This window comes from Zootermopsis nevadensis, unplaced genomic scaffold, assembly GCF_977971745.1.
Source record: "Zootermopsis nevadensis isolate Lab colony 2312 unplaced genomic scaffold, Znev_1.0 Znev_ptg000028l, whole genome shotgun sequence".
Classification (NCBI taxonomy): domain Eukaryota; kingdom Metazoa; phylum Arthropoda; class Insecta; order Blattodea; family Termopsidae; genus Zootermopsis; species Zootermopsis nevadensis.
Window position 1 is genome coordinate 22,474,331 of NW_028259160.1, and position 14,506 is coordinate 22,488,836.

The following is a 14,506-nucleotide window of genomic DNA, read 5'->3' on the forward strand; positions in this document are numbered from 1 at the left end:
TTAAAATGTCTCTATCCTCCAAACCCTTGGACATACAGTGACGAGACTCTGACATGAAGTTGACATATGCGTTCCCTCAAAGTGACATAAGGTTTGTCTCTCAGATGCCTACACATCGGGATATATTTGCCTTTTAAAAATTGACTTTCGAATAATCTCGAAAAATTAAAATGTGTCTATCGTCCAAACCCTTGGACATACATTGACAAAACTCTGACATGTAGTTGGCATAAACGTTCCCTCAAAGTGACATAAGTTCTGTCTCTCAGATTACTACAGATCGGGAGATATTTGCCTTTTAAAAATTGACTATCGAATAATCTCAAAACATTTAAATGTCTCTATCCTCCAAACCCTTGGACATACTTTAACGTAACTCTGACATGAAGTTGACATATACGTTCCCTCAAAGTGACATAAGGTTTGTCTCTCAGATGCCTACAGATCTGGAGATATTTGAATTTTAAAAATTGACTTTCGAATAATCTCGAGAAATTTAAATGTCTCTAACCTCCAAACCCTTGGACATACATTGTCGTGACTCCGACATGAAGTTGACATATACGTTCGCTCAAAGTGACATAAGGTTTGTCTCTCAGATTCCTACAGATCGGGAGATATTTGCCTTTTAAAAATTGACTTTCGAATAATCTCTTAAAAATTAAAATGTCTCTATCCTCCAAACCCTTGGACATACATTGACGTGACTCTGACATGAAGTTGATATATACGTTACCTCAAAGTGACATAAGTTTTGTCTCTCAGATTCCTACAGATCGGGAGATATTTGCCTTTTAAAAATTGACTTTCGATTAATCTCTTAATTTTAAATGTCTTCATCCACCAAACCTTTGGACATACATTGACGTGACTCTGACATGAAGTTGAAATATGCGTTCCCTCAAAGTGACATAAGGTTTGTCTCTCAGATTCCTACAGATCGGGAGATATTTGCCTTTAACAAATTGACTTTCGGAATAATCTCGAAAAATTAAAATGTCTCTATCCTCCAAACCGTTGGACATACATTGACGTAACTATGACAGGAAGTTGACATATACGTTCCCTCAAAGTGACATAAGGTTTGTCTCTCAGATGCCTACAGATCGGGAGATATTTGCATTTTAATAATTGACTTTCGAATAATCTCGAAAAATTAAAATATCTCTATCCTCCAAATCCTTGGACATACATTAACGTGACTCTGACATGAAGTTGACATATGCGTTGCCTCAAAGTGACATAAGGTTAGTCTCTCAGATTCCTACAGATCGGGAGATATTTGCCTTTTAAAAATTGACTTTCGAATAATCTCGAAAAATTCAAATGTCTCTATCCTCCAAACCCTTCTACATACATTGACAAGACTATGACATGAAGTTGACATATACGTTCCATCAAAGTGACATAAGGTTTGCCTCTTAGATTCCTACAGATCGGGAGATACTTGCCTTTTAAAAATTGACTTTCGAATAACCTCGAAAAATTAAAACGTCCCTATCCTCCAAACCCTTGGACATACATTGACGAGACTCTGAAAGGAAGTTGACATATACGTTTCCTCAAAGTGACATAAGGTTTGTCTCTCAGATTCCTACAGATCGGGAGATATTTGCCTTTTCAAAATTGACTTTTGAATAATCTCTAAAAATTTAAATGTCTCTATCCTCCAAACCCTTGGACATACATTGACGTGACTCTGACATGAAGTTGACATATACGTTCCCTCAAAGTGACATAATTTTTGTCTCTCAGATTCCTACAGATCGGGAGATATTTGCCTTTTAAAAATTGACTTTCGAATAATCTCTAAATTTTAAATGTCTCTATCCTCCAAACCTTTTGACATACATTGACGTAACTATGACATGAAGTTGACATATACGTTCCCTCAAAGTGACATAAGTTTTGTCTCTAAGATTCCTACAGATCGGGAGATATTTGCCTTTTAAAAATTGACTTTCGAATAATCTCGAAAAATTGAAATGTCTCTATCCTCCAAACCCTTGGACATACATTGACGTGACTCTGACATGAAGTTGACATATACGTTCCCTCAAAGTGACATAAGTTTTGTCTATTAGATTCCTAAAGATCGGGAGATATTTACCTTTAAATATTGACTTTCGAATAATCTCGAAAAATTAAAACGTCTCTATCCTCCAAACCCTTGGACATACATTGACGTGACTCTGACAGGAAGTTGACATATACGTTCCCTCAAAGTGACATAAGGTTTGTCTCTCAGATTCCTACAGATCGGGAGATATTTGCCTTTCACAAATTGACTTTCAAATAATCTCGAAAAATTAAAATGTCTCTATCCTCCAACCCTTGGACATACATTGACGTAACTCTGACATGTAGTTGGCATATGCGTTCCCTCAAAGTGACATTAGTTTTGGCTCTCAGATTCTTACAGATCGGGAGATATTTGCCTTTTAAAAATTGACTATCGAATAATCTCAAAAAAATTAAATGTCTCTATCCTCCAAACCCTAGGACATACATTGACGTAACTCTGACATGAAGTTGACATATACGTTCCCTCAAAGTGACATAAAGTTTGTCTTTCAGATGCCTACAGATCGGGAGATATTTGCATTTTAATAATTGACTTTCGAATAATCTCGAGAAATTTAAATGTCTCTATCCTCCAAACCCTTGGACATACATTGACAAGACTATTACATGAAGTTGACATATACGTTCCCTCAAAGCGACATCAGGTTTGCCTCTTAGATTCCTACAGATCGGGAGATATTTGTTTTTTAAAAAATGACTTTCGAATAATCTCGAAAAATTAAAACGTCTCTATCCTCCAAACCCTTGGACATACATTGACGTGACTCTGACAGGAAGTTGACATATACGTTCCCTGAAAGTGACATAAGGTTGGTCTCTCAGATTGCTACAGATCGGGAGATATTTGCCTTTCACAAATTGACTTTCGAATAATCTCGAAAAATTAAAATGTCTCTATCCTCCAAACCCTTGGACATACATTGACAAGACTATTACATGAAGTTGACATATACGTTCCCTCAAAGCGACATAAGGTTTGTCTCTCAGATTCCTACAGATCGGGAGATATTTGCCTTTTAATAATTGACTTTCGAATAATCTCTAAAAATTTAAATGTCTCTATCCTCCAAACCCTTGGACATACATTGACGTGACTCTGACATGAAGTTGATATATACGTTACCTCAAAGTGACATAATTTTTGTCTCTCAGATTCCTACAGATCGGGAGATACTTGCCATTTAAAAATTGACTTTCGAATAATCTCTAAATTTTAAATTTCTCTATCTTCCAAACCTTTTGACATACATTGACGTAACTATGACATGAAGTTGACATATACGTTCCCTCAAAGTGACATAAGTTTTGTCTCTAAGATTCCTACAGATCGGGAGATATTTGCCTTTGAAAAATTGATTTCGAATAATCTCGAAAAATTGAGATGTCTCTATCCTCCAAACCCTTGGACATACATTGACGTGACTCTGACAGGAAGTTGACATATACGTTCCCTCAAAGTGACATAAGGTTTGTCTCTCAGATTCCTACAGATCGGGAGATATTTGCCTTTCACAAATTGACTTTCGAATAATCTCGAAAAATTAAAATGTCTCTATCCTCCAAACCCTTGGACATACATTGACGTAACTCTGACATGAAGTTGACATATACGTTTCCTCAAAGTGACATAAGTTTTGTCTCTCAGATTCCTACAGATCGGGAGATATTTGCCTTTTAAAAATTTACTTTCGAATAATCTCGAAAAATTAAAATGTCTCTATCCTCCAAACCCTTGGACATACATTGACGTAACTCTGACATGTAGTTGGCATATGCGTTCCCTCAAAGTGACATTAGTTTTGTCTCTCAGATTCTTACAGATCGGGAGATATTTGCCTTTTAAAAATTGACTATCGAATAATCTCAAAAAATTTAAATGTCTCTATCCTCCAAACCCTAGGACATACATTGACGTAACTCTGACATGAAGTTGACATATACGTTCCCTCAAAGTGACATAAAGTTTGTCTTTCAGATGCCTACAGATCGGGAGATATTTGCATTTTAATAATTGACTTTCGAATAATCTCGAGAAATTTAAATGTCTCTATCCTCCAAACCCTTGGACATACATTGACAAGACTATTACATGAAGTTGACATATACGTTCCCTCAAAGCGACATCAGGTTTGCCTCTTAGATTCCTACAGATCGGGAGATATTTGTTTTTTAAAAAATGACTTTCGAATAATCTCGAAAAATTAAAACGTCTCTATCCTCCAAACCCTTGGACATACATTGACGTGACTCTGACAGGAAGTTGAAATATACGTTCCCTGAAAGTGACATAAGGTTGGTCTCTCAGATTGCTACAGATCGGGAGATATTTGCCTTTCACAAATTGACTTTCGAATAATCTCGAAAAATTAAAATGTCTCTATCCTCCAAACCCTTGGACATACATTGACGTAACTCTGACATTAAGTTGATATATACGTTCCCTCAGAGTGACAATAGGTTTGTCTCTCAGATGCCTACAGATCGGGAGATATTTGCATTTTAAAAACTGACTTTCGAATAATCTCGAAAAATTTAAATGTCTCTATCCTCCAAACCCTTGGACATACATTGACGTGACTCTGACATGAAGTTGACATATGCGTTCCCTCAAAGAGACATAAGGTTTGTCTCTCAGATTCCTACAGATCGGGAGATATTTGCCTTTAACAAATTGACTTTCGAATAATCTCGAAAAATTAAAATGTCTCTATCCTCCAAACCGTTGGACATACATTGACGTAACTCTGACAGGAAGTTAACATACACGTTCCCTCAAAGTGACATAAGGTTTGTCTCTCAGATGCCTACAGATCGGGAGATATTTGCATTTTAAAAATTGACTTTCGAATAATCTCGAAAAATTAAAATGTCTCTATCCTCCAAATCCTTGGACATACATTAACGTGACTCTGACATGAAGTTGACATATGCGTTGCCTCAAAGTGACATAAGGTTTGTCTCTCAGATTAATACAGATCGGGACATATTTGCCTTTTAAAAATTGACTTTCGAATAATCTCGAAAAATTCAAATGTCTCTATCCTCCAAACCCTTGGACATACATTGACAAGACTATGACATGAAGTTGACATATACGTTCCCTCAAAGTGACATAAGGTTTGCCTCTTAGATTCCTATAGATCGGGAGATATTTGCCTTTTAAAAATTGACTTTCGAATAATCTCGAAAAATTTAAACGTCTCTATCCTCCAAACCCTTGGACATACATTGACGTAACTCTGACAGGAAGTTAACATAAACGTTCCCTCAAAGTGACATAAGGTTTGCCTCTTAGATTCCTACAGATCGGGAGATATTTGCCTTTTAAAAATTGACTTTCGAATAATCTCGAAAAATTTAAACGTCTCTATCCTCCAAACCGTTGGACATACATTGACGTGACTCTGACAGGAAGTTGACATATACGTTCCAACAAAGTGACATAAGTTTTGTCTCTTAGATTCCTACAGATCGGGAGATATTTGCCTTTTAAAAATTGACTTTCGAATAATCTCGAAAAATTAAAATGTGTCTATCGTCCAAACCCTTCGACATACATTGACGTGACTCTGACAGGAAGTTGACATATATGATCCCTCAAAGTTACATAAGTTTTGTCTCTCAGATTCCTACAGATCGGGAGATATTTGCCTTTTAAAAATTGACTTTCGAATAATCCCAAAAAATTAAAATGTCTCTATCCTCCAAACCCTTGGACATACAGTGACGAGACTCTGACATGAAGTTGACATATGCGTTCCCTCAAAGTGACATAAGGTTTGTCTCTCAGATGCCTACACATCGGGATATATTTGCCTTTTAAAAATTGACTTTCGAATAATCTCGAAAAATTAAAATGTGTCTATCGTCCAAACCCTTGGACATACATTGACAAAACTCTGACATGTAGTTGGCATAAACGTTCCCTCAAAGTGACATAAGTTCTGTCTCTCAGATTACTACAGATCGGGAGATATTTGCCTTTTAAAAATTGACTATCGAATAATCTCAAAACATTTAAATGTCTCTATCCTCCAAACCCTTGGACATACTTTAACGTAACTCTGACATGAAGTTGACATATACGTTCCCTCAAAGTGACATAAGGTTTGTCTCTCAGATGCCTACAGATCTGGAGATATTTGAATTTTAAAAATTGACTTTCGAATAATCTCGAGAAATTTAAATGTCTCTAACCTCCAAACCCTTGGACATACATTGTCGTGACTCCGACATGAAGTTGACATATACGTTCGCTCAAAGTGACATAAGGTTTGTCTCTCAGATTCCTACAGATCGGGAGATATTTGCCTTTTAAAAATTGACTTTCGAATAATCTCTTAAAAATTAAAATGTCTCTATCCTCCAAACCCTTGGACATACATTGACGTGACTCTGACATGAAGTTGATATATACGTTACCTCAAAGTGACATAAGTTTTGTCTCTCAGATTCCTACAGATCGGGAGATATTTGCCTTTTAAAAATTGACTTTCGATTAATCTCTTAATTTTAAATGTCTTCATCCACCAAACCTTTGGACATACATTGACGTGACTCTGACATGAAGTTGAAATATGCGTTCCCTCAAAGTGACATAAGGTTTGTCTCTCAGATTCCTACAGATCGGGAGATATTTGCCTTTAACAAATTGACTTTCGGAATAATCTCGAAAAATTAAAATGTCTCTATCCTCCAAACCGTTGGACATACATTGACGTAACTCTGACAGGAAGTTGACATATACGTTCCCTCAAAGTGACATAAGGTTTGTCTCTCAGATGCCTACAGATCGGGAGATATTTGCATTTTAATAATTGACTTTTGAATAATCTCGAAAAATTAAAATATCTCTATCCTCCAAATCCTTGGACATACATTAACGTGACTCTGACATGAAGTTGACATATGCGTTGCCTCAAAGTGACATAAGGTTAGTCTCTCAGATTCCTACAGATCGGGAGATATTTGCCTTTTAAAAATTGACTTTCGAATAATCTCGAAAAATTCAAATGTCTCTATCCTCCAAACCCTTCTACATACATTGACAAGACTATGACATGAAGTTGACATATACGTTCCATCAAAGTGACATAAGGTTTGCCTCTTAGATTCCTACAGATCGGGAGATACTTGCCTTTTAAAAATTGACTTTCGAATAACCTCGAAAAATTAAAACGTCCCTATCCTCCAAACCCTTGGACATACATTGACGAGACTCTGAAAGGAAGTTGACATATACGTTCCCTCAAAGTGACATAACTTTTGTCTCTCAGATTCCTACAGATCGGGAGATATTTGCCTTTCAGAAATTAACTTTCTAATAATCTCGAAAAATTTAAATGTCTCTATCCTCCAAACCGTTGGACATACATTGACGTAACTCTGACAGGAAGTTAACATATACGTTCCCTCAAAGTGACATAAGGTTTGTCTCTCAGATGCCTACAGATCGGGAGATATTTGCATTTTAAAAATTGACTTTCGAATAATCTCGAAAAATTAAAATGTCTCTATCCTCCAAACCCTTGGACATACATTGACGTGACTCTGACATGAAGTTGATATATACGTTACCTCAAAGTGACATAAGTTTTGTCTCTCAGATTCCTACAGATCGGGAGATATTTGCCTTTTAAAAATTGACTTTCGATTAATCTCTTAATTTTAAATGTCTTCATCCACCAAACCTTTGGACATACATTGACGTGACTCTGACATGAAGTTGAAATATGCGTTCCCTCAAAGTGACATAAGGTTTGTCTCTCAGATGCCTACAGATCGGGAGATATTTGCATTTTAAAAATTGACTTTCGAATAATCTCGAAAAATTAAAATGTCTCTATCCTCCAAACCCTTGGACATACATTGACGTGACTCTGACATGAAGTTGATATATACGTTACCTCAAAGTGACATAATTTTTGTCTCTCAGATTCCTACAGATCGGGAGATACTTGCCATTTAAAAATTGACTTTCGAATAATCTCTAAATTTTAAATTTCTCTATCTTCCAAACCTTTTGACATACATTGACGTAACTATGACATGAAGTTGACATATACGTTCCCTCAAAGTGACATAAGTTTTGTCTCTAAGATTCCTACAGATCGGGAGATATTTGCCTTTGAAAAATTGATTTCGAATAATCTCGAAAAATTGAGATGTCTCTATCCTCCAAACCCTTGGACATACATTGACGTGACTCTGACAGGAAGTTGACATATACGTTCCCTCAAAGTGACATAAGGTTTGTCTCTCAGATTCCTACAGATCGGGAGATATTTGCCTTTCACAAATTGACTTTCGAATAATCTCGAAAAATTAAAATGTCTCTATCCTCCAAACCCTTGGACATACATTGACGTAACTCTGACAGGAAGTTGACATATACGTTCCCTCAAAGTGACATAAGTTTATCTCTTAGATTCCTACAGATCGTGAGATATTTACCTTTTAAAAATTGACTTTCAAATAATCTCGAAAAATTAAAATGTCTCTATCCTCCAAACCCTTGGACATACATTGACGTAACTCTGACATGTAGTTGGCATATGCGTTCCCTCAAAGTGACATTAGTTTTGTCTCTCAGATTCTTACAGATCGGGAGATATTTGCCTTTTAAAAATTGACTATCGAATAATCTCAAAAAATTTAAATGTCTCTATCCTCCAAACCCTAGGACATACATTGACGTAACTCTGACATGAAGTTGACATATACGTTCCCTCAAAGTGACATAAAGTTTGTCTTTCAGATGCCTACAGATCGGGAGATATTTGCATTTTAATAATTGACTTTCGAATAATCTCGAGAAATTTAAATGTCTCTATCCTCCAAACCGTTGGACATACATTGACGTAACTCTGACAGGAAGTTAACATATACGTTCCCTCAAAGTGACATAAGGTTTGTCTCTCAGATGCCTACAGATCGGGAGATATTTGCATTTTAAAAATTGACTTTCGAATAATCTCGAAAAATTAAAATGTCTCTATCCTCCAAATCCTTGGACATACATTAACGTGACTCTGACATGAAGTTGACATATGCGTTGCCTCAAAGTGACATAAGGTTTGTCTCTCAGATTAATACAGATCGGGACAAATTTGCCTTTTAAAAATTGACTTTCGAATAATCTCGAAAAATTCAAATGTCTCTATCCTCCAAACCCTTGGACATACATTGACAAGACTATGACATGAAGCTGACATATACGTTCCCTCAAAGTGACATAAGGTTTGCCTCTTAGATTCCTATAGATCGGGAGATATTTGCCTTTTAAAAATTGACTTTCGAATAATCTCGAAAAATAAAACGTCTCTATCCTCCAAACCCTTGGACATACATTGACGTAACTCTGACAGGAAGTTAACATAAACGTTCCCTCAAAGTGACATAAGGTTTGCCTCTTAGATTCCTACAGATCGGGAGATATTTGCCTTTTAAAAATTGACTTTCGAATAATCTCGAAAAATTTAAACGTCTCTATCCTCCAAACCGTTGGACATACATTGACGTGACTCTGACAGGAAGTTGACATATACGTTCCAACAAAGTGACATAAGTTTTGTCTCTTAGATTCCTACGAGTCGGGAGATATTTGCCTTTTAAAAATTGACTTTCGAATAATCTCGAAAAATTAAAATGTCTCTATCCTCCAAACCCTTGGACATACATTGACAAAACTCTGACATGTAGTTGGCATAAACGTTCCCTCAAAGTGACATAAGTTCTGTCTCTCAGATTACTACAGATCGGGAGATATTTGCTTTTTAAAAATTGACTATCGAATAATCTCAAAAAATTTAAATTTCTCTATCCTCCAAACCCTTGGACATACACTAACGTAACTCTGACATGAAGTTGACATATACGTTCCCTCAAAGTGACATAAGGTTTGTCTCTCAGATGCCTACAGATCTGGAGATATTTGAATTTTAAAAATTGACTTTCGAATAATCTCGAGAAATTTAAATGTCTCTAACCTCCAAACCCTTGGACATACATTGTCGTGACTCCGACATGAAGTTGACATATACGTTCGCTCAAAGTGACATCAGGTTTGTCTCTCAGATTCCTACAGATCGGGAGATATTTGCCTTTTAAAAATTGACTTTCGAATAATCTCTTAAAAATTAAAATGTCTCTATCCTCCAAACCCTTGGACATACATTGACGTGACTCTGACATGAAGTTGATATATACGTTACCTCAAAGTGACATACGTTTTGTCTCTCAGATTCCTACAGATCGGGAGATATTTGCCTTTTAAAAATTGACTTTCGATTAATCTCTTAATTTTAAATGTCTTCATCCACCAAACCTTTGGACATACATTGACGTGACTCTGACATGAAGTTGAAATATGCGTTCCCTCAAAGTGACATAAGGTTTGTCTCTCAGATTCCTACAGATCGGGAGATATTTGCCTTTAACAAATTGACTTTCGGAATAATCTCGAAAAATTAAAATGTCTCTATCCTCCAAACCGTTGGACATACATTGACGTAACTCTGACAGGAAGTTGACATATACGTTCCCTCAAAGTGACATAAGGTTTGTCTCTCAGATGCCTACAGATCGGGAGATATTTGCATTTTAATAATTGACTTTCGAATAATCTCGAAAAATTAAAATGTCTCTATCCTCCAAATCCTTGGACATTCATTAACGTGACTCTGACATGAAGTTGACATATGCGTTGCCTCAAAGTGACATAAGGTTAGTCTCTCAGATTCCTACAGATCGGGAGATATTTGCCTTTTAAAATTGACTTTCGAATAATCTCGAAAAATTCAAATATCTCTATCCTCCAAACCCTTCTACATACATTGACAAGACTATGACATGAAGTTGACATATACGTTCCCTCAAAGTGACATAAGGTTTGCCTCTTAGATTCCTACAGATCGGGAGATACTTGCCTTTTAAAAATTGACTTTCGAATAATCTCGAAAAATTAAAACGTCCCTATCCTCCAAACCCTTGGACATACATTGACGAGACTCTGAAAGGAAGTTGACATATACGTTTCCTCAAAGTGACATAAGGTTTGTCTCTCAGATTCCTACAGATCGGGAGATATTTGCCTTTAACAAATTGACTTTCGAATAATCTCTAAAAATTTAAATGTCTCTATCCTCCAAACCCTTGGACATACATTGACGTGACTCTGACATGAAGTTGACATATACGTTCCCTCAAAGTGACATAATTTTTGTCTCTCAGATTCCTACAGATCGGGAGATATTTGCCTTTTAAAAATTGACTTTCGAATAATCTCTAAATTTTAAATGTCTCTATCCTCCAAACCTTTTGACATACATTGACGTAACTATGACATGAAGTTGACATATACGTTCCCTCAAAGTGACATATGTTTTGTCTCTAAGATTCCTACAGATCGGGAGATATTTGCCTTTTAAAAATTGACTTTCGAATAATCTCGAAAAATTTAAATGTCTCTATCCTCCAAACCCTTGGACATACATTGACGTGACTCTGACATGAAGTTGACATATACGTTCCCTCAAAGTGACATAAGTTTTGTCTATTAGATTCCTAAAGATCGGGAGATATTTACCTTTAAATATTGACTTTCGAATAATCTCGAAAAATTAAAACGTCTCTATCCTCCAAACCCTTGGACATACATTGACGTGACTCTGACAGGAAGTTGACATATACGTTCCCTCAAAGTGACATAAGGTTTGTCTCTCAGATTCCTACAGATCGGGAGATATTTGCCTTTCACAAATTGACTTTCGAATAATCTCGAGAAATTAAAATGTCTCTATCCTCCAAACCCTTGGACATACGTTGACGTAACTCTGACAGGAAGTTGACATATACGTTTCCTCAAAGTGACATAAGGTTTGTCTCACAGATTTCTACAGATCGGGAGATATTTGCCTTTTAAAAATTGACTTTCGAATAATCTCGAAAAATTTAAATGTCTCTATCCTCCAAACCCTTGGACATACATTGACGTGACTCTGACATGAAGTTGACATATACGTTCCCTCAAAGTGACATAAGTTTTGTCTCTTAGATTCCTACAGATCGGGAGATATTTACCTTTTAAAAATTGACTTTCAAATAATCTCGGAAAATTAAAATGTCTCTATCCTCCAAACCCTTGGACATACATTGACGTAACTCTGACATGTAGTTGGCATATGCGTTCCCTCAAAGTGACATAAGTTTTGTCTCTCAGATTCTTACAGATCGGGAGATATTTGCTTTTTAAAAATTGACTATCGAATAATCTCAAAAAATTAAAATGTCTCTATCCTCCAAACCCTTGGACATACATTGACGTAACTCTGACATGAAGTTGACATATACGTTCCCTCAAAGTGACATAATTTTTGTCTTTCAGATGCCTACAGATCGGGAGATATTTGCATTTCAATAATTGACTTTCGAATAATCTCGAGAAATTTAAATGTCTCTATCCTCCAAACCCTTGGACATACATTGACAAGACTATGACATGAAGTTGACATATACGTTCCCTCAAAGTGACATAAGGTTTGCCTCTTAGATGCCTACAGATCGGGAGATATTTGCCTTTCACAAATTGACTTTCGAATAATCTCGAAAAATTAAAATGTCTCTATCCTCCAAACCCTTGGACATACATTGACGTAACTCTGACAGGAAGTTGACATATACGTTCCCTCAAAGTGACATAAGGTTTGTCTCTCAGATGCCTACAGATCGAGAGATATTTGCATTTTAATAATTGACTTTTGAATAATCTCGAAAAATTAAAATATCTCTATCCTCCAAATCCTTGGACATACATTAACGTGACTCTGACATGAAGTTGACATATGCGTTGCCTCAAAGTGACATAAGGTTAGTCTCTCAGATTCCTACAGATCGGGAGATATTTGCCTTTTAAAAATTGACTTTCGAATAATCTCGAAAAATTCAAATGTCTCTATCCTCCAAACCCTTCTACATACATTGACAAGACTATGACATGAAGTTGACATATACGTTCCATCAAAGTGACATAAGGTTTGCCTCTTAGATTCCTACAGATCGGGAGATACTTGCCTTTTAAAAATTGACTTTCGAATAACCTCGAAAAATTAAAACGTCCCTATCCTCCAAACCCTTGGACATACATTGACGAGACTCTGAAAGGAAGTTGACATATACGTTCCCTCAAAGTGACATAACTTTTGTCTCTCAGATTCCTACAAATCGGGAGATATTTGCCTTTCAGAAATTAACTTTCTAATAATCTCGAAAAATTTAAATGTCTCTATCCTCCAAACCCTTGGACATACATTGACGTGACTCCGACATGAAGTTGACATATACGTTTCCTCAAAGTGACATAAGGTTTGTCTCTCAGATTCCTACAGATCGGGAGATATTTGCCTTTTCAAAATTGACTTTTGAATAATCTCTAAAAATTTAAATGTCTCTATCCTCCAAACCGTTGGACATACATTGACGTAACTCTGACAGGAAGTTAACATATACGTTCCCTCAAAGTGACATAAGGTTTGTCTCTCAGATGCCTACAGATCGGGAGATATTTGCATTTTAAAAATTGACTTTCGAATAATCTCGAAAAATTAAAATGTCTCTATCCTCCAAATCCTTGGACATACATTAACGTGACTCTGACATGAAGTTGACATATGCGTTGCCTCAAAGTGACATAAGGTTTGTCTCTCAGATTAATACAGATCGGGACAAATTTGCCTTTTAAAAATTGACTTTCGAATAATCTCGAAAAATTCAAATGTCTCTATCCTCCAAACCCTTGGACATACATTGACAAGACTATGACATGAAGCTGACATATACGTTCCCTCAAAGTGACATAAGGTTTGCCTCTTAGATTCCTATAGATCGGGAGATATTTGCCTTTTAAAAATTGACTTTCGAATAATCTCGAAAAATAAAACGTCTCTATCCTCCAAACCCTTGGACATACATTGACGTAACTCTGACAGGAAGTTAACATAAACGTTCCCTCAAAGTGACATAAGGTTTGCCTCTTAGATTCCTACAGATCGGGAGATATTTGCCTTTTAAAAATTGACTTTCGAATAATCTCGAAAAATTTAAACGTCTCTATCCTCCAAACCGTTGGACATACATTGACGTGACTCTGACAGGAAGTTGACATATACGTTCCAACAAAGTGACATAAGTTTTGTCTCTTAGATTCCTACGAGTCGGGAGATATTTGCCTTTTAAAAATTGACTTTCGAATAATCTCGAAAAATTAAAATGTCTCTATCCTCCAAACCCTTGGACATACATTGACAAAACTCTGACATGTAGTTGGCATAAACGTTCCCTCAAAGTGACATAAGTTCTGTCTCTCAGATTACTACAGATCAGGAGATATTTGCTTTTTAAAAATTGACTATCGAATAATCTCAAA